General features: G+C 38.7%; 1 protein-coding gene and 1 long non-coding RNA gene across 3 annotated transcripts in view; one reads left to right on the top strand and one right to left on the bottom strand.

Annotated features, from left to right (window-relative positions):
• The window catches only part of NEXMIF (neurite extension and migration factor), a 121,070-nt gene that overhangs the window by 85,490 nt on the left and 13,792 nt on the right, over window positions 1-21,788 (bottom strand). The window lies entirely within an intron of this gene.
• LOC311601531 lies at window positions 16,940-21,511 on the top strand. The gene is made up of 3 exons (XR_014780594.1): window positions 16,940-17,045; window positions 18,260-18,293; window positions 21,452-21,511. It is a non-coding gene; the product is annotated as an uncharacterized lncRNA (long non-coding RNA).

The following is a 21,788-nucleotide window of genomic DNA, read 5'->3' as shown; positions in this document are numbered from 1 at the left end:
CCTCCAACAAGGCCACACTTCCTCCAGAAAGGCCACATCTCCTGACCCTAACCGAAGGGTTTTACCAACTGGGGACCAAGAGTTCAAACATAAGAGCCTATAAGGGCCACTCTCATTCAAACCATCACAGGGGGCATATGTGCGCATGTGGAGACCAGTACCCATTGTTTATACTCAGACAAAAAGAATGAGTTGCATTTACTATCTATAATGTCAAAATTGAAAAGCTTAGTCACCATTTACTTTAGAGAAATTAGGAGTGGAAAGATACTATTATTATACAAATGAAAGGACCTTGAGTTGGAGCCCAAATACAAAAGTCCAAACACACCTGGATGCTCACCAAATATCTGTACCTCTTCCTCTCATGCATATGACTTTGTCTTTAGATTCTTCGACAGTGAAAGCAGCAGTGGCTGAATTTTTAAAATACAATATCTTCTTAAATATAAGATAATTGGGGAAAACCCCAGGAAACAATCATTAAAACCATCCCCTCACCATTCTTTTCGCTCAACTTATCTAAGTGAAAAACTCAATCCACCTGTAGACTCCCGAAATATTCAGAGAGGTTAAATGCAATTCCCACTAGACTTATACCCCAAAGGGGATAATGAGGCCTATCAGGTCTGGGAATTACTAGAAATTCAAAAACAAGATAAAAATCACTATGGTAGTTTTTGTCACCTGGACACAGACTAGGGAACCTCAACTGAGGAATTGTCTTTATTACATTGACCTGTGGGCGTCTCTGTGAGGCATTTTCTTGATCAATGATTGATATGGTGGTCTACGGTGGGTTGTGCCACCTCTGGCCGGCTGTTCCAGGTTGTATAAGCAAGCAAGCTGAGCAGCCACAGGAACCAAGCCAGTAAGCAACACTCTATCATGGTCTCTACTTCAGTTCCTGCTTCCAGGTTCCTGGTTGAGTTCCATACCTAACTTCCCTCAATAAAGAACAGGGCATGGGAGTGTAAAAGGAACTAACTTCCTTTCCCAAATTGCTTTTGTTTAGTGTTTTATCACAGCGATGAAAAACATACTAGAGGAAACATCCACATGAGTGTTAGCAGGTGATCCTGTGTCCTCAGGTATATGTGATGTACCTAAGAATCCCACATGAGCCTGATACTCCAAGTAAATATCAGGTCCACTTTCAAGCACAACAAGCACAAGCATTTCTCTCTCTCTCTCTCTCTCTCTCTCTCTCTCTCTCTCTCTCTCTCTCTCTCTCTCTTTCACGGAAAGTTTCCAAATCTTTCTTTTCCCCCCACATTTTTTGCAAATTTTAAAATAATTAATTCAGATTTCAGATTACATCCCAATTGTTATCCCCTCACTTGTATTTTCCCATTCCCCCTTCCTTCTTTCATCTTTTCCCCCTCTCCTAGGTCTGTGACAGAAGGGGACCTCTTCCCCCACCATATGACCACAGCCTATCAGGTCTCATCAGATAGCCTGCTTCCCTTTCCTCTGAGTGCTCCCAGGCTTCCCCACCAAGGGGAAGTAGTCAAATCTTTAAATGTCTTCAGATTTCATCTTGCTACGATGGTAAATTACAGAGTCCTTGTGTCTGAGTTAAAGCATGTTTTCAATAAAATATACAATGTCCCTGGGAATTTGATATTTTAGCAAGCTCCCAGGTAATTCTCCTGTAGAATAACTCCAGAAATGGGTTGAGTAAAATTGTATATTAAGTTAAAGATGTTGAATGAATTTTTCCATCTTGACTGGCAATCTGCCAATGTGTCTCATATATACTTATTTATCTGCAAAAGATAAAATATTTTCTAGTTCTTCTACTGACAAGTTTATATTTATACAACATGAATACTGTGTAGCTATTAAAAAAGAACAGAAATCAAGAATTTTGTGAAAAAAATAAGGAAGCATATCACCTTGTTTGGAAAGCTTTTTAGTAATGTAGAAAAGGTTATGAAGCTAGTGAATATTAACATGGTGGGAAATTATAAATTTAGGGAAGGAGAATAAAATTCTTTCCCTACAAACCTCAGTAGAGAATAAATGCAAGAGATAAGTCAAGAGAATCATTGATTTTTAAAGAGATGCATCGGAGGATAGGATTATCTATTAAAAAGTGAATGAATGGTAGAAAAATGGTAGTTTACAATAGTATGCATACTCCTGAGACAAATAAAGGACAAGAGTCAGTAAGTACTAGTTACAGATATATTTACAGCAATCTAGTTGTAGCATGTTTGTTTTGAGGTCATCCTAGTACTGAGCCTTATTAACTTTATAAAATTTAAAATAATGTTCGTATCTTAGCTAAGGTTTTAATGCTATGAAACAACAACATGACCAAGGCAACTCTAATTTTAAAAAAACTATTTTTAACTGGGGCTGGCTTACAGTTTCAGAGATTGAGTCCATTACAGTCATTGTAAGAAGCATGCCAGCATCTAAGTAGAGGTGGTGCTGGAGATGCTGACAGTTCTCTATCATGATAACAGGCAGCCAGGAGGAGACTGTTCCACACTGAATGGAGCTCGAACATATATAAGATCTCAAGACTGACCCAGACAGTGATGCAATTCTTAAAAGAAAGCAACAACTACTCCAAGAAGGCCACACCTCATAACAGTGCCACTCCATATGGGCCAAGAATTTATTTTATTTATTTTTTATTAAAGATTTTAATTTATTATGTATATATTTATATTATCACACATATATGCAATAAACTACCTACAGCAAGAAGAACCAAGAACCAATCAGGAATTATATAAATGTTACATTCTTAGTATTTTGGCTATTTGTATTTGGCAGCATTGAATAAAACATTTTTCCTATCTTGGTGCATCTAAATTTCTGATTTAAATATCCATACCTATCATATCTCATCATTATCAACTTAAAACATCTATCTAGACCTAAAAACATCTTAACACCTAAACAACTAAGCTTCATTGTAAAACTAAACTATCTGGTCTTCAACCCCATCAGAGACTTGAGAAGGAATAAAATTAATTACCTGAGTAGACAGGGAATGCAGGTTAGCAGCTTCCCAAATGAGAAGGTGACAGAGACAGTTCACCTCCTGAGCAGTCACCCAAAGCTCTCTATAACATTGGCGCATCATCTTCAACCTTCTGGCCCAATATATCGGACAGACATATTTGTGAGGCAGGAGCTACTGAAGACTTGCTTACCATGTCTTGGCAGAGTTTGGCTGTTGACTCTGCCTGCATCCAAGCTTGCCCTTTTTCAGGCAGAATTCTGTCTGTGGTAGAAATGAGGACATTTTTCTCAGTGGCTTGTTTGCCACATTTGAAGCCATCTCCATAAGGAGGTTCTTTGATGCTCATCATCTTCTTTGAGGTAGCTGGATGTTGCCAGGAGTTAACCTGTCTTATTGCCAATGAATCTTTAAAATAGAAACATTTTAATATGCCATATTCTGTATGTCTCTGAGGTTTTTGAAGACCTTAGCTAAGTATTTTACCTTATCTTTCTGTAGAATCATATCTATCTGTTAAACATAGGATGTATATTCTACACAAGCATTTCTTTGTAGCACAGTACTACCCTTCAAATTGTCTGAGGAATACTCTTAAATTGATAAACTGTAAACAAATGGGTATTTAAGAAAAATATCCACACATGTACACACATAGTGCAGGTAGTGGGGGAGAAAGTAGAGACCAAACTAATCTTGTAAAAGAAAAAAAAAAAGGCTCAGGCCGGGATTTCTCAATCTTGAGTTGGGTTTTATCTTCTATGTGTAAGGTAGGGATGAATCATAGGTTTAGATGCATCTTTGATCTCTGCCCATTAGATGTCAGTAGCCAACTCCCAACCAAGTTCTTACTAAAAATGTCTCCAGACAGTCATTGCCAGATGTCCAAAATAGCTAAATTTCTCACATCGAGAAAGTATGCCTTGTGCCAAAATGATTTGCCTAGTCTGTCTCCAATAAGCATGTTTGAAAAAATAGACGCAGGGCTATGTTCTGCCCTTATCAGTCCTTCTACAATCAGGGAGGGGGCTATAAGTTTTCATGATTAATAGATCTTTTAGCAAGAGCAAAGAATCCTAGCTATCTAGTAATGAGTTTTCTTTGTGATGGCTAAATCAAGGATTGTCTAGGTATCTTTTTCCCCCCATGGAGCACTAAAGCGCCAAGCGGCCCAGCTAAGGGTATCCACGTGTGATTTCCTTTCAATCTTCCAAATTTGCTCTCTCAACAAATTCGCATATTTGCCAAGCAATTCCTACTGAGGGTATCTCATGGGTCACATGAGACAATGGGTGTAAGAGTGCCTTAAAAGCTAGAAATCTCTGCAAAATTATAGAGACCTTATTATGTCCACTAGTGTTTAGGTCTGCAAAGCAGAGAAAGAAGTACTCTGTGAGGAACAGAATGGGCTATGTGTATTTGCAGGGCTAAAGTAGAAAGGTAGTAAAGAAAGGAATGGGATAGGAGAGCAACTTGTTGGGCTTTGAAAATGAAAACCAGTGAGATGGAAGGAAGCCAAGTACTGACATCTGGACAAAAATTTTTTGTTTTGTTTGAGCACAGAAGTGGCAAAGGGTAAATGAGCATAGGAACCATGATTCCAAATAAAATATTACCTCTCTGTAAATATCCAGGTTCTACAAAGTTCAGTGATAGTGATTCCAATCTGCATACTTTCAGACAAATAGTCTCAAAATATTACTAAAGATGTTTTCAGCAAAGGTAGTTGAGGAACGTTGTATCAAAAATCCCAATACACATATGAGAACGAGTATTTTAAGACCTATAGCAAAGACATTTTAATTTTGTGTATTTCATTATTTCCCAAATTTATCTAAACACAGGGTTTTGTTTATTTATTTTAAAACTAAGTCATGCTGATACACACCTTCAGTCTCACCAAGGCAGGAAGAGTGCACTTGGCCAGTTTTAGGCTGTAAAGCTCAGTTGTAAATATAAGATCCTGTTTAACAGAAAAAGGAAAATAAACCTCAGATTAAGAGATGTAACACTCAAAGAATTTTAGGATCAAAAGGACCATAAGTAATGTGTGTATTTAAGATGTCTGCTAACTGTGTATGTGGCTGAACTGTAAATTCATTTTCCAAGAGCACATCTCATTTTCCCCCTGAAATGGTACATCTAGTTCTGAGCTTTGAAAACATATCAACAGGAAAGGCCAATAGCCAGGCATGGTGGCACACACCTTTAATCCCAGAACTTAGCAGGCAGAGCCAGGCGGATTGCTGTGAGTTCAAGGCCAGCCTGGTCTACAAAGCCAGTTCAGGATAGCCAAGGCTAAACAGAGAAACCTTGTCTCCAAAAAACAAAAAAAGGGGGGGGGCAATAAAGCCTATGAAGGTGATAAAATTTTATTAAAGTAATGAGTGAAATTACTAATATTATATATAATTTCTGTGCATTGAGGTATATAGTGTGCACATGTCAGAGATCCAAAGCAAGAAGCAGTGTGTGTTGTTTGGTAATGGCCATACCTAAGCACATAGTGCTTTTCAATCTGCTTTAGTTTTCTTCCCTCTGTTCCTCCTACATCAGTGATTTTCAATCTATGGGTCACAGTTCCTTTGAGGGGGTCATATATCATATATCTTATAGATCAGATATTTACATTATGATTCATAACAATAGGAAAATTACCAATTACAGTTATGAAGCAGCAACAAAATAATTTTATGGTGGGGGGGGGGGTCACCACAACATGAGGAACTGCATTAAAGGGTCGAAGCATTAGGAAGGTTGAGAACCACTGCTCTTTGTCCTTCCTACCCAATACCTACTTCCTCCCAACGCCCTCATCCTAAGCAGGTACTTAGTTCCTCTTGGAAGCTCGCCACCATCATATATATCCTTAGTCTTTTTCCATCTTGGTACAAAGCCAGCGACCTCAATCTTGTTCTGGGATTTTGATCTTAGATTTATTATTATGTCTCTCTTCACCAGTTTGAGAGTTATATATCACATGTGAAGAAGTTATACCTATGACAGTGCAGAGGATGAATCCTTTCATGGAATGTACTAAAGCCAAATGCCCATCTACCATTATTAAGTAGGTACAATTTAATATTTGTAATCAAGCACATACTAGAAGAAAACAAGAGCCAGAAATGATGAAGCCCTGGTTTAGATAAGTTGGCAATTGACAACTGACTTGAAAAATTATTAAAGGACTTTGGTAAGGCGCTCTAAAGACAAATATTTAAAATTTAAAGAGGAAACTCAAGGTTTTAAAAAAAGATTTATATTTATTACATATACAGTGTTCTGCCTGCATGTATGCCTGCACACCAGAAGGCATTAGATCACATTATAGATGGTTGTGAGCCACCATGTGGTTGCTGGGAATTGAACTCAGGACCTCTGGAAGAGCAGCCAGTGCTCTTAACCTCTGAGCCATCTCTCCAGCCCAGAAACTCCAGTTCTAAGTCATGCAATTTTACTTTAAAATGCATTATTTGAGTTATGTATTTGTTTTCAAACACAGTCTCATTCCTTAGGTTAAAAAATATGTTCTATTCCTTTTTCAAAACTTCCCAACAGATCCTATGGCCACAAGAGTAAACCTTGTACACAGTTACACTCAAGCATTTCTAAACTCAGAAACTAAAGCTCCAGCTCTTTCTGACCATATAGCAGAGGGTTAGTGATTGGACACTGAGACACATCTATCATTCAGAGCTTTGACCCTGCTTATCCAACCAGAGAGTAGCACAGAAGAGATGGGAATAGCAGAAAATGGCAAGATGCCACATGGTGACTATATTCATAAGTAAATCTGCTGCTGCTGGAGCTACCAAGTAAATATGGGGAGGGAAAAATTCCCTTTCTCAAAACAGACCTACAGTGGGTGTGTAGCTTCACTCTGATAGTCTCATTTACTTCAGTGCTGTTACAAAGGGAAGGATGGGAAGAAAGGAGTGGAGGAGGTGAGAGAAAAAACACAACCATTTTTTTTTCTAATTAAATTTCAGAATCTTCTCAGTATGAAGTTTTAATTCATTGAAAGTTTTTCTTGGGGCTGGAGAGATGGCTCAGAAGTTAAGAGCACTGTCTGCTCTTCCAGAGGTGCTGAGTTCAATTCCTAGCAACCATACGGTGGCTCACAGCCATCTATAATGTGATCTAATGCTCTGGGTTGTAGGTGTACATGCTGGCAAAGCACTGTATACATGAGAGAGAGAGAGACAGAGAGAGAGAGAGAGAGAGAGAGAGAGAGAGAGAGAGAGAGACAGAGAGAGACAGAGAGACAGAGAGAGACAGAGAGAGAGAGACAGAGACAGACAGAGACAGAGACAGAGACAGAGAGACACACAGAGAGACAGAGAGATGTAAAGACAGAGAAATTAAGTTAGTTAGTTTTTTCTTTCCAGTCCCCCTTCCTTAAAACTCTTGCTCTACTTGCTGGGCATGGTGGCACATGCCTTTAATCCCAGCACCCTGGACACAGAGGCAGGTGGATCACTGAGTTTAAGGCCAGCCTGGTCTAGAAAGCAAGTCAGGACAGCCAAGGTTACACAGTGAAACTTTGTCTCAAAAAAATAAAAAATAAAAAACCAAACCAAACCAAAAAACCCCTCTTGCTCACTTTTTCTGTGTAAGCACACACACACACACACACACACACACACACACACACACACCCTACAACACAGCACTACCCTTGATATAAATCAAATCAGGCAGAGCAATCCTGCATCAGAACTTGCCTTTGTAACCATGCACATAAACAATATTCAGGAGGGTTTTAACCTTGAGAACAGTTCAACAATAATGGTTGCCATTCCACTTTTACTCAGGAAAAGCTCAAAGGAAACTAAAAGGCTTAATAGGTACAAGTACTGTGCTCCTGCTACAATCAATAAATAATGCCAAAGTGAAAGAATAGCAGGACATGGCAACAAACTGAATGATGCTGCTTCTGGTAATCCTCCAGCGAAAGCCTTTGTGAAGTATGCTGCTAATCACATTAAATTGACCTCTGAGGGCCAGGACAAAATGTTCTGTTATTATCCGTGTATTTGTTTGCTTTGCTATTTAATGGCTCTCGTTTTTAAGTTTAACTTAAATTAGGCAATGGTGAAAAAACTCCAAGCAGCTCAAGGTTTGACTTGATGAATCCATCCAGGAAAGCATATGATATTTGGACACAGATGCTCAGGCCTCTAGCCAAGAAGAAATTGCTGCTGTGGAGCATGAGACTAGGCTTTCAGTTTTGAATTAATCAAGCTGTGTTCTCTAGACATTTGATTCAATCTATTCTACTTTTCAAAAAATGGTCACTATCATCCCCATCTCTTCACAGCTTAACCTAGTGTGAAATAATAAAGAACACAGTACAGAAAAGTATGTTTGTGGGGATTGTTTCCAATCCAGGATAATATAAGATATTTCCACTGGGTCAGCAACACTTCTGCTTGCAAGGAGACATTTCGAAGGAAGTTTCACCAAGTACGATTTCTTTCTTCCTCTCAGAAATTCTATAAAGCAAATTAGTTGACTTGGCCACAGGCCATAAATACTAATTAAGTCTGTAAGATTATTTAATGTTTAAGCCTAAACACCAGTGGGCAGTCCTAGAGTTTAAAAGAAGGGTTCTTAACTCAAAGCCTGAATGCAGAAGGGCAAAAAGCTCAACACCAGTTATAAAGGAATAAATTTCTCTTTAACCTGGGCACCAGAAGAAAACCTGATTAGGAAAGAAAAACTTGTTACAGGCCTTCCAGGACTTGGCAGGGCTCAAATGAATTACCCAAAGATCTTACACGAGGCTCAGAGATACCTCCATTTTTTCCTTCTGGGTATGCTGGCTACTTTGCACATTTGTTTTCACATTTTCCTCTCAGCTTGGAAAGCAAAAGTGGCAGGTATCTTCATGCCCGAACCCTAATATAGTCTTAGAAGCTTTCTCCTCATGTCAGGGATTTGATAGATCCCTATTGCCTAAGCAAGGTTGAAGTGTTGCCTCCGATTCAACCTCTTTACCAAAGCTCAGCTCCACAGAACAATGAACAACTTTGCATTCATTTTCCAACACCAGCTACCTCGTTTGAATGACACTATTTTAATGACAATAAATGTTGCATGGGCACCATGAAGAGAGAAACATCTCCCTGCATTAACACCCCATCTGCCTGCCATCTCCCTAAGATCCTGAGGCATGTTTCCAAGCAAACACAGGAGAATTTACACCTAATTAAAACCACAGGGGCAATGGAATCTCAGAGGCTGAATTTAGGTCTTTAGAATTAGAGTATTTTTGAGCTGTTAGTTGGTCCACAATATTAGCAGAGGAAGAAAGAAGGGAAAAGGAGGACATAATATTTGTGTATAGGAGGGTAGGCAAGGAGGAAGAGCCAGACAGTATATATACTTAGAATCAAAATACCAGAAATGGACTGCTTGGTTTTTAGCCCCTGTACTTTTGGCTTATACCCCCCTCCCCCTGACACACACCTAAGAGCAGTGGCTGATCTTTTGGTAGAATCAGGCAGAAAAAAATGCTTTGTTAGATGTGGCACTGAACAGTTAAGGAATGAAGAGAGAAGGCTCTGACTAATCCAAAAACCAGATGATTTCTGATAATAGAAAAAGTCAAGGTGTTTTATTTCATCATTCAAGAAGACGAAGTAGACATAGTTCTTAGTCCTCATGTTGCAAAGCAAATAGAAGACTAAAAATTCAAACATTTCTTTCACTCTCATGAATTTTAGAGACATAAAAGGTACATTTGGTTAGAGAGGTAAGACTTGTATATATCATATGTACGGCTGTAAAAGTCACAGCTAGGCAAGCCAAGCCAATGAAATCATTAAAATTAAAACTACTATACTTTGCGTCACCCATTTAACACACATGAGTCAGAATGATGAAATCAAAGAGAGAATAGGGAGATATTTCATCCAACAGGCATATATAAAAACTGAATTCACACAAGCTAGAATTTTTAAATACTTAGCATGTCTACCCAGAATCTGATAGTATTTACGATAGTGTGGATGCTTTCCCTCAAAGCCTCATCTGGGCCTCATCGGACATTTTGTAAAGATTCTAGTCCTCTATATTTATGTAAAGCTGCCCAAACACAACATCATCCAGGCCCATTTGAATTTACACTCTCAGCTGACCTGGGCTGTGCCATTAATTTCTTAATTTAGAGGAAAACCACATTAACCATATTTACAAAACCTAATCATTTGGGGGTAAAACATTTATGTTCCAAAAGGACTTAGTTGTTCTCCACTAAAAAGATCCCTACTGGCAAACAGAGTGCTCACAGGTTCTGATCATCAAAAACCTGTCTCACTTTCCCTTCCTCTCTAGAAGACTCAGTTATGTCATCACAGTTTCTAAGTTCTCCAATCCATCCTCTGTCTTGGAGACCCGGGAACACATAAAAGCTAAGGCAAGGCAATATAAAGTAGGCTCCCCCAATTCTCAACAACCTCCATTCTCCAAGTTGGGATGGTGTCCATGTCCATCTATTTCTTCCCACTATTTGTCATTAAAGGTGTAAAGTCTAGCTTTTTCTCCCTATTCCTAGCATGGACTTGAAATTCAGGCCTTCCCGTTTGCTACGTTCTCCATCCTAATTCCGGCCAGTAGGTGGCACCACAGATAGATGGCTATTTCTTTTCAGTACCTTAAATGCCTCAGGGACTCTAGGTATGGGAATCTTTCATCCCAAGGTGCTGTGTTTTGAAATATTTTGTACACACCACAATTTCTACTTTGTCCAAATTGATGTTCAGATTGATAGAGTGGCCATGTAGTAAAGGAGAGAAGTTTTCTGTATCTTTTTTGTTCTTCCCAGATCACTAGCCCACATATAAAGGGAATGTGACAAGACAGTTACACATTTCTTACCTTGTGTGTGAATAAACACAGACAACCCAGCAATAAAAGTTGCCCCCATTTGCCAAATCTCTCAGTGCAGTCTCTGAATCGTCTAAAATAGAAGAGCAGGGATGGGACACTGGGGTGTGTATGTATGACAGGATATTACAATATAAATTATTTGGGGATTATACACTGTTTGGGATTAGCCACACCTCAGCAACTTTCCATTAGTATTTGATAAGTGGTTTTTAAAAAGACACCGAGCTAGCTGCTTAATAATATCTGCAGCAGGCAAGGACAATTAGAAAACATTCAGTTTTGTTCTGTTCACACTTCTATTCCCAAAGCTAACCATACACATTCTATGTTCTGGCTTTACCAATCAATCATTATCTACCATCATACAAGGTTTTTTTTAATGTTTGCATTTCTGACTTACTTTTCACATATGTTATATCTCATGTCATAGTCAATATATAAACATTTAATATTAAAACTGAATGCCTGCACAGTTGAACTTTAAACAAAATGTAAAGGTTCATGGAGTAGGTTAGGAGAACCCAGTTCTAAACAACTTTTACGGCAACTTTGGATAAGCATTGTCTCTGAGCTTTAGTTTTCTATACCACGACCTACACTATTCACTTCATGACGAACTGACAAAAGTCTAAAGAATAGATTCTTAAGTAGCCTTGAAAAATATTACACTCTGCACAGAACAAGAACATATTTGCCCAGCTGGTTGTGGCGGCACACGCCTTTAATCCCAGCACTCAGAGAGACAGAGGCAGGTGGATTACTCGAGGCCAACCTAGCTTACAGAGCATCTCCAGGACAGCCAAGGCTACACAGACAAACTCTGTCTTGAAAATCCAAAAATAAAACAAAGCAAAGAATAAGAAGAAGAATTAAGCCAAAAAAGAGGAATGCTAATGGAATGGATGGGAAATGCTTAGTTTGGACAGGACTAGAGGAGGTATAATGATACATGTTTTCAGAAATCTGATGGGTTATCAAATGTAAGATATATATTTTTTTCAATAATGGAAGAAGGCAGTAGACCAAAAACCAAGCTCAAAGGACAAAAGTTAACTTATGTAGCAAAGCACATACATCTCAAAGGAACATTGGAGCCAACTGAAAATGTACCCCAAGACCGGAGCTGGAATAATTTGAGATATAAGGTAAATAAAGTAGTGTTGGACCACAGTCCAAAGTTGGAAATAAATATACATGAGTTACTGTTGATATAAACAATGATTGAACAAATAAGTAAATAAATGAGAATAGACACATTTCTACTGCACAATAATTCCAACTAATCCATGCAAACATTCTTTTTTTTGAGGTAGCATAAAACTATCCCTCTTTAAAGTGTAGACTATCAAATTTTATTCTTTTCAGGCCAGGTGTGGTGGCACATGACTTTAATCCAAGCACTCAGGAGGCAGAGGCAGGTAGATCTCTGTGAGTTCGAGGCCAACCTGGTCTACAAAGCAAGCCCAGGACAGCCAACGCTACACAGAGAAACCCTGTCTCAAAAAATCAAAACAAAGAACAAAACAAACAAACAAACAAAAACAACAACAGGAAGTGGAGAAATGGCTCAGAAGTTAAGAGCACTAGCTGCTCTTCTAGAGGTCCTGAGTTCAATTCCCAGCAACCACATGGTGGCTCACAGCCATCTATAATGAGATCTGATGCCCTCTTCTGGTGAGCAGGTGTACATGTAGATAGAGTACTCATTCACATAAAAATAAATATTTTTAAGAAAACAAAAGCAAAACAGGAGGAAAGAACTGAGAAAAGAGGAGGGAGGGGAAACTGTAGTTGGGATGCAAAGTTAATTAATTAATTAAAAAAGAAATGTCTATTCATTAGCCCACTTACTGGTTGATTGGGTTTTGACACTTACTTTTTGAGTTCCTTATATATTCTAGAGATTAATCCCCCGTCTGGCATTGTCTTAGCTATAATTTCTATTGCTGTGATAAACACCAAAACCAAAAGCAACTTGGGAAGGAAAGGGTTTATTTGGCTTACCTTTCCATATCACAGTCTCTCATCAAAGAAAGTCAAGGCAGAAACATGGATGCAGGAACTGATGCAAAGGCCATGAAGGAACATTGCCTACTGGCTTGTTCCTCATGGCTTGCTCAGCCTGCCTTCTGATATACCCCACAATCAACTGCCTGGACGAGGGGTACCACCCTCAATGCGCTAGGCCTTCCTTCCTACGTCAGTAATTCTTAAAATGCACTACAGACTTAACTACAGACTATCTGATGGAAGCGTTTTTCTCAACTGAGTTTAACTTGTGACAAGTTGACAAAAAATGGTCAACTTGTGGGTGGTCTCTTCATGCTGTTGATTATTTCCTTGGCTTTTAATGAAGTCTTTACCTATGCCTGTATCTTCAAGTGTTTTGTCTGTTTTCCTTTAGAAAGACCGGAGTTTTGTTCTTTTGTTTTGTTTTGCATTTTTGCTTTTGGTTTTGGTTTGTTTTTAGAGACAGAGTTTCTCTGTGTAGCCCTCGCTGACCTGGACTCATTTTGTAGATCAGGCTGGCCTCGAACTCACAGCAATCTACCTGCTCCTGCCTCCCGAGTTCTCTCCAATTACAGGCATGCGCTGCCACAGATCCCTTCGAGTTTCTTTCTTTCTTTCTTTCTTTCTTTCTTTCTTTCTTTCTTTCTTTCTTCTTCTTTTCAAATATATTTTATTAATTTATTCATATTACATCTCAGTTGTTACCCCATCCCTTGTATCCTCCCATTCCTCCCTCCCTCCCATTTTCCCCTTATTCCCCTCCCCTATGACTGTTCCTGAGGGGGATTTCCTCCCCCTGTATATGCTCATAGGGTATCAAGTCTCTTCTTGGTAACCTGCTGTCCTTCCTCTGAGTGCCACCAGGTCTCCCCCTCCAGGGGACATGGTCAAATATGGGGCATCAGAGTTCGTTTGAAAGTCAGTCCCCACTCTCCACTCAATTGTGGAGAATGCCCTGTCCACTGACTAGATCTGGGTATGGGTTCAAAGTTTACTGCATGTATTGTCCTTGGCTGGTGCCATAGTTTGAGCAGAATCCCTGGGCCCATATCTGCCCATCATAATGTTTTTCTTGTAGGTTTCTAGGACCCTCTGGATCCTTCTATTCCCTATTCTCCCATGCTTCTCTCACCTAGAGTCCCAACAGGATGTCCTCCCCTCTGTCCCACTTTCCTGGTAAGTGAAGACTTTCATGGGACATATCCCTTGGGCTAGTGTTCAGATATAAGTGAGTATATACCATTTGACTCTTTCGGTTATTGGTTTTTTGAGACAGTGTTTCTGTGTATCCTTGACTGTCCTGTACTCACTTTGTAGACCAAGCTGGCCTCAAACTCACAGCAATCTGCCTGCCTCTGCCTCCCGAGTGCTGGGATTAAAGGCATGTGCCATCACAGCTGGCTGAGTTTCATTCTTTTTGTGTGCGTGTTGTTTTTTTTTGTTTTTGTTTTTGTTTTTTGTTTTTTGTTTTTTTTTGCAGACCAGACCAGCCTGGAATTCACAGAAATTTACTTGCTTCTGCCTCCCAGAGTGCTGGGATTATAGGTGTGTCAGAGTTTCATTCTTATACTAAGGTCTTTTATACATTTTGAATTGATTTTTGTGTAGGATAAGACATATGTATTTAGCCTCATTCTTTCACATGTGGATGTTTTCTCAGCATCATTTGTTGAAGAGAATGTCTCTTTATATATATATATATATTTTTTTTTAACACCTTTGTCAAAAAGTGGTGGCTGAATAATGGTGATTCTGTATAATGGAGATAATTCCATATAAAAGAATTTGTTTCTTTGATTTAAAACCAGAATATGGATATGATGAATGAGAGAATTAATTAACTAACTAATTAATTAATATAAAAGGTAAAAGCAGAATGCTCCCAATCCTGAAATCCTCACCAATTCACAGTAGTAGATGAACACCACCCCCTTCCAAATGCAAACCCTCGCTGGACAAATTTGGGGGTTAAAATGTATCTAGCAGCTAGCGTGACTCCAGTGACTTTCCAGCCCTGCACGAATGCTGGAGATGCGAACTGAAAAATTAAAATTGGCAAGGCTTCATAACAACTACTGTGAGTTGACATTTGGCCAACATAAAGACAGCAAAGGCAAAGCAGCACCAAATTAAATTGATTAAAATAGAACCAGGGATGAGTTTCAATGAGCTAAGATATAGCTTTACAAGACCCAAGACCTGGGATAAGGATTGGCAAGACGACGGCTTCTTGGGTAAGTGGCTTGTTGTCAGTCCTGAGTTCCATACCCTCATTTGGTGGAAGGAGAGAACTACCTGCCAAAAGTTGTCCTCTGGTCTCAACATATGTGCCCTCAACATATGTGCCCTCAACATATGTGCCCTCAACATATGTGCCCTCAACATATGTGCCCTCAACATATGTGCCCTCAAAGACATATAACACAGGAGAGATAGACACATAGGTAGACTGACTGAGAGACAAATAGAGATGTTAAAAAAAGGAACCAAAGATAATGGTACCCTTATTTTTATTTTAATTACGATTTTACTTTTAATTATGTGTACACATGTGCATGCCTGAGTGTGAGTGTTGTGCACATGGAGGTAAGAAGAGGACATCGGATCCCCTGGAGCTGGAGTTACAGGCCCATGTGAGGCATCTGAAATGAATGCTGGGAACTAAACTCCAGTTCCCTACATTCTTAACCACTGAGCTATTCTCTCCAGTACCACTTGTTTTATTTTTAATATCAGCATCATACCTTTTTACTATGAGACACTCAACTTGCTCAATCTCTCAGTGCTTTGTTGTCTATATGACGAACCGCTTAAAACAAAAATCTATCACCAGGCCTGGGAGATGGCTCAGAAAGGACTGGATTTCCCAGAGCTCATGTAAAAGTCAAGTGAGTGTGATTATACCTGCCTGTGTATAATCCTAGCAGGTAAGAGCATGGTGGCTTTTCTGTAATCTCAGTAAGCAGAAGGTGGAGACAGATCATCCCTGGAGTTAAGATGACTCAGACTAACCTAAATAGTGAGCTCTGGATTCATCAATACATGAGGTGGAACATGATTGAGGAGGACACCTGATGTACCCTTTGGGCTTCCATATGCCCACATGTGCACATGTAGCTGCACACACAAGAACATCTATACACACATGCATGTACATAATACACACACCCTAAAAACAAACAAAATAACCTACCACCCTCCTTTCTTCTAGCAAGTCCTAACAGTCGATTGTACTTTGCATGTATTACAGTTAAACGATTAAAAACAGAATTGTAAACCATTTTAATTGTGTGTGCACATATGCATACAAGTTGTTTGGACGTGTGCCTCTCCTCTCTTAGTATGTGATAAATACATTTTAATGACTTTCATCCTTTTACTACTCCAGCTGTGAGAAATTAAGCATCCCGCCCCACTTCATGAACCAGAATAAACCACTACCATTTATTCCCCCAAGGTGAGCTTCCATGGAACAAGCAGCTCCAGAAGTAACTGCCTTTGTGTTCCAAGGTGTGCTTTATACTAGAGGTTAAAGGTTCTATTTCCATGTCATTGGTTAGACCTCAAGCACCCAACTAGATAGAGGGCTATCTAATTGTCCTGAATGAAGTTTTCAAGACTCTAAGGTTTATTGTTAAAGAATCAGATCTGGGGACTAGAATGATGGCTCAGTGGATTAAGAGTGCTTATTTAGGAAGGGCGGTGGTAGTGCACGCCTTTAATCCCAGCACTTAAGAGATAGAGGCAGGCGGATCTCCGTGAGTTTGAGGCCAGCCTGGACTACATGAGCGAGTTCTAGGGCAGCCAGAGGTGTTACAGGGAGCAACCCTGTCTCGGGAAAAACAAACAAACAAAAAGAGTGATTATTACAGAGGCAGTTTGCTGCCTGAAGTCATCCAAAACTCTCTATAACATTGGAGCATCATCTTCAGCCTTCTAGCACAATATAACCGACATATTTGTGAGGCAGGAACTGTTGAGGACTTGCTTACTCTGTCTTGGCAGAGTTTGACTGTTGACTCTGCCTGCATCCAAGCTTGCCCATTTTTAAGGCAGATTTCTGTCTGTGGTAGAAATGAGGACCTTTTGCCCAGTGGCTTGTTTGCCACATCTGAAGCCATCTCCATAAGGAGGTTCTTTGCTGCTCATCATCTTCTTTGAGGTAGGCTGGGTGGGAAGCTGCTAACCTGCACTCCCTGTAACACTCAGGTAATTTTATTCTTTCTCAAGTTTCTGATGGGGTTGAAGACAAGATAGTTTAGTTTTACAATTAAGCTTAGTTGTTTAGGGGTTAAGATGTTTTTAGGTCTAGATAGATGTTTTAAGTTGATAGAGATGAGATATGATAGATATTGATTTAAATTTAGGATTTTAGACTCCCCAAGATAGAAAAGATGTTTTCTTCAAGGTTGCCAAATACAAATAGCCAAAACACTACGAATGTAACATTCATATAATTCCTGATTGCTTTGTGGTTCTTCCTGCTGTATGTATTTTATTTTATTTATGTGTAATAATATAAATGTATATGTAAAAAAATTTAAAGAGTGCTTATTACAAAAAAAAAGAAAGAAGGGAAGGAAGAAAGAAAGAAAAGAAAAGAAAAGAAAAGAAAAGAAAAGAAAAGAAAAGAAAAAGCCGGGCGTAGTGGTGCATGCCTTTAATCCCAGCACTTGGCAGGCAGAAGCAGGTGGATCTTTGTGAGTTCGAGGCCAGTCTTGTCTACAGAGCGAGTCCATGACAGCCAGGGCACTATAAAACAGAGAAGCCTTGCCTTGAAAAACAAAAACAAAAACAAAATAAACAAACAAAAAAGAGTATTTGTTACCCTTCTTTTTAAAATGAAAATAGAATTAGATAATTTCCTCCCTTCTATTTCCTACCTCCCTGCCCTACCTGCTCTACCTCCTTGCTTCCTTTCAAATCTATGGCCTTCTGAGTTCATTTAGTGTGTTTGTATATGATTTCAGGGCTGTCTACTTGGTATTTGGTAACCAACTAGAGGGCTCATCCTATCTCTGCAGTCCTTAGTTATCTATGGTTCTTTGTCTATGGGTGGGGCCCATAAGATTTGCCTCTTCCATGATAGCTTGCTTTTGGTATTGTCTTTGTTCAGATCTTGTTTAGGCAGTGTTTTATTGATGCATTATGGTGAGCCTTCCCTGTCATTTTCAGGAGACATAATACCACACAGATTCCCTGGTCCTCTAGCTTTTACAGTCTTTCTACTCCTTCATCTGCAATGTTTCCTGAGCCTTAAGTACAGGAGTTGTGTTGTATGTGATGTATTTACTGGGACTGGGCACCCCAGAGACCAGTTGTTTTCTGCATTTTGACTGAATATTGTTTTCTATAATGGTCTCTGTCCACTGCAAGAGAGAAGTTGATTTGATGAGGGTAAGAGCTACAGGTAAGTGTTAAAATTCTGTTCGGATCCATGACTTCACTAGCCCCAGGGAATTGGCTAAGTTTACAGTATTGGCCATGACTTTCCTCCTGTGGTGTAGGCCTTCACTCCAACTAGACAGCAGTTAGTTACTGCCAAGATATGAGTGGCACTATTTCACCCTTAGGGATATCTTTATCACAGTATCTGGAAACCAGTATGGAGACCTCTCAAAAAGCTAAAAATAAATTTACCATATGACTCAACTATATGACTCCTTGGCATCTGCCCAAAGGATTCAGCACCTTACTCCATAGATACTTGTTCAGCCACATTCATTGCCACTCTAGTCATAATAGCTAGGAAATAAAAAGAATCCTAAATCTCCTCAAACTGATGAATAGAGAATGAAAATGTGGTACCTATATACAATGGAATACTATTCAATTGAAAAAATAAAATTATGAAATTTTCTGGTAAAGAGATTGAACTAGAAAATATTACATTGATTGATGTAATTCAGACCCAGAAATATAAACATCACATGTTTTCTCTCATTTGCAGTTCCTAGCTCCAGATCTTCAGATGTGATTATATGATCTGGGGTAAGTGCACAAACAATGGAAGTAAAAAGGTACCATAGTTTGCACTAGAGGGGAACAGCAGGGCACAAGCAATATGAAGGGGTATATGAGAAAAAGTTGGGGCTTTAATTGGGCTGGGGTAGAAGGTGAATACAGAAGAAGAACGAGAAAAGAGGAAATAACATCAAGGATGTTTGAAAAAAGCCATAGGGAATCATAATTTTTGTTTACCTAAACTAACATATAATATATATAAATGTATATGCATACATATACAAATATAGTTTAAATGACTCCGCCCACCCCAAGAGCCATAGACTAACAAAATTCCCAGTACCAGGCATCAGAAATCACCTCTTGAGTTGTTGGGCAAGGAAGTCCAAAAGACTCCCAAAGCAACATAGGCTATCACTGTTGCCCTTTGTTGCTGAAAACACTATGTACTTTGGGCCTTGGAGGATCCTAGCTGGATGTCACCTGAAACCCCCAAGGACTAGCTCTCATAGTAGCAGAAGGTGCTATGCAAGCACTTGTTCTTCTTGCAAAGGACCTGGCTTCATTTCTCGGCACCAACACAGTGGTTCCCACTTATCTATAATTCCAGTTGCAGGGGATCTGACAGCCTCTTCCAGTTCCTGAGGGTAACAGACACGTGGTGCATATTCATGGATGTATGCAAACATTTATACACATAAACTACATACATACAAAAATAGAAATTTAAAAATTAAGATAACCAGATCTGCCCCCTAAAGAAAGAAACTTCATGGCGAATATATCATAGGTTCCTTGTTTTCTTCGCTACCATGCAGACAAGCACTATCATATAATTACTGTCTATATCATTGCAATAGCTAAGAGATAAACATATGCCCTAATGATATTTGTTGACAAGATTTCAATGCACAAAAGCTTTTCTTAAAAATACGCATTCTGACATTATAATCTTTTAAAAATCTATCCCATTTAAGAAATATATATTAATTAAACCAGGTGTGGTGGCGCACGCCTTTAATCCCAGCACTCGGGAGGCAGAGGCAGGTGGATCGCTGTGAGTTCAAGGCCAGCCTGGTCTACAAAGCGAGTCCACGACAGCCAGGGCTACACAGAGAAACCCTGTCTTGAAGAAAAACAACAACAACAAAAAGAAATATATTAAATAATAAATATAACCTATTTCTAGTTAGGAAAAAATTAACAATTAAAGAAACATGCTAACTGTATAGGGAAAGGAGTGAAAATGCTAACATAGGCAGTCCTTGATTTCACTTTTCTATGCTCCTGAATTCCTCATATTTTATCAAAATGAAACATTTTATAATTAAAATTGTAGTTTTGAATTTCTTTTCCTATCTTTTTGTTGCTTATGTGTTTGTTTGTTCTGGAATGGTTTCAAGTACAAAACAGGGAACCAGGGGTCTCAAGTATAATACTGGACGTATGCTCTTGTTAAGTTCTTTTTAGCTTCTGTTCATTCCTTCATAACTGTGCTAGCAGACTGACAAGGATGTATCCCCCAGGACCCTTCTAATTTTGCTCTTCAGTCTTTTATTGCAAGAGCCACTCCCCTAAATGAGCCCTCTATAATCTGTGCCAGTTGAAATTCATACTGAGACAGTGAGCTCTCTGATATTAAGAAACATCAATTGTCGCATTTTTCAATTTTTGTATAACATGAATATGTGTTATTTTTATAATGAAAAGTAATGTATGTGCACCATATACTCTAAGGTACAGAGAAGAAATGGAGGGCTTTTAATAGTAAGACAATCCACAAATAAATTATTGAATAGGAAAAAAAACAGAGAATGGCACATACTTTAGAATTTTTCTTACAAAAATTAAAAATACTGAATAGTTCTGCATATTATTTATGGCTATAACCGCATGTGCAAAGGTATGAAAACAAAATAGAAAATACACACCAAATTTATCTTAGTACTTGTCTGGAAATTAAGGGAAATAAGATTGAGCATCGGGACAGAATTTACCTGGTTCGCTGTTTCATTTTCTCTTTCTGATAAAAATTGAAAGCAAACTTACATTAAAAATATTAAAGTTTGTCAAGTTGAGGATATATCCAGGCTTGCTTGTCAGATTATTGATTCTCAGTGCTTTGCAATACTTTTGATTACTCAAAACAAGATTATATATAAATTGAAAAGAAAATGTTGGATTTTTCCCTTATATACTTCAGTAATATTAATGGATTTTCTTTTTCTTTTTCTTTTGTTTTTGCAGTGCTAGTATCAAATCCAGAACCTTGAATACACTCTACTACTGAGCTATATTCCTACCCTTCAAGGATTATTTTTATAAATGACAAATGAACTTAACCTTAAAGTCAGAGAACTAAAAAAGAAAAAACAATGAGAGAAAGAAAATAAAGACATAGTCACTGAGATGATAGAGGTCCTAGAGCCTTGACACAAAGTAAAGTTATCAAAGAAACTCAACAAATTTCTGCTCTAGTCTGTAAGCCAGAGATGGAAAATGCATCTCTTTCAAGATTAGGGCTCCTCACTGTTCCTACTTTAACCCTCTCATTTTTAACCATCATTTTAACCGTCATCTCATTTTTAAATTTCTCTATTTAAGTGATTTTTTTCAGACAGAGATTCTCTCCTTAAACCACTCACCATTTCAGGAGGAGGTCCTGCTCAGTCACAGTCATAAGGTAGGGGAATAGGGTGAAAGCGGGAGGGAGGGAGGAATGGGAGGATAGAAGGGATGGGATAACAATTGAGATGTAATATGAATAAATTAATAAATAAATTAATTAAAAAGAAACAACACACACACACACACACACACACACACACACACACACACACTCACCCTTTCATGGTATCTGTTACACATCCAGATTTATTCTGTCATTCCTTTTTGAACCAAAGCCATACTAGTTTGCAGCAATCATATACGGAATATAGTT

Source organism: Acomys minous, assembly GCF_964271855.1.
Source record: "Acomys minous genome assembly, chromosome: 7".
Classification (NCBI taxonomy): Eukaryota; Metazoa; Chordata; class Mammalia; order Rodentia; family Muridae; genus Acomys; species Acomys minous.
The sequence above is the reverse complement of the archived record's forward strand: the minus strand, read 5'-3'. Positions and strand labels throughout refer to the sequence as shown.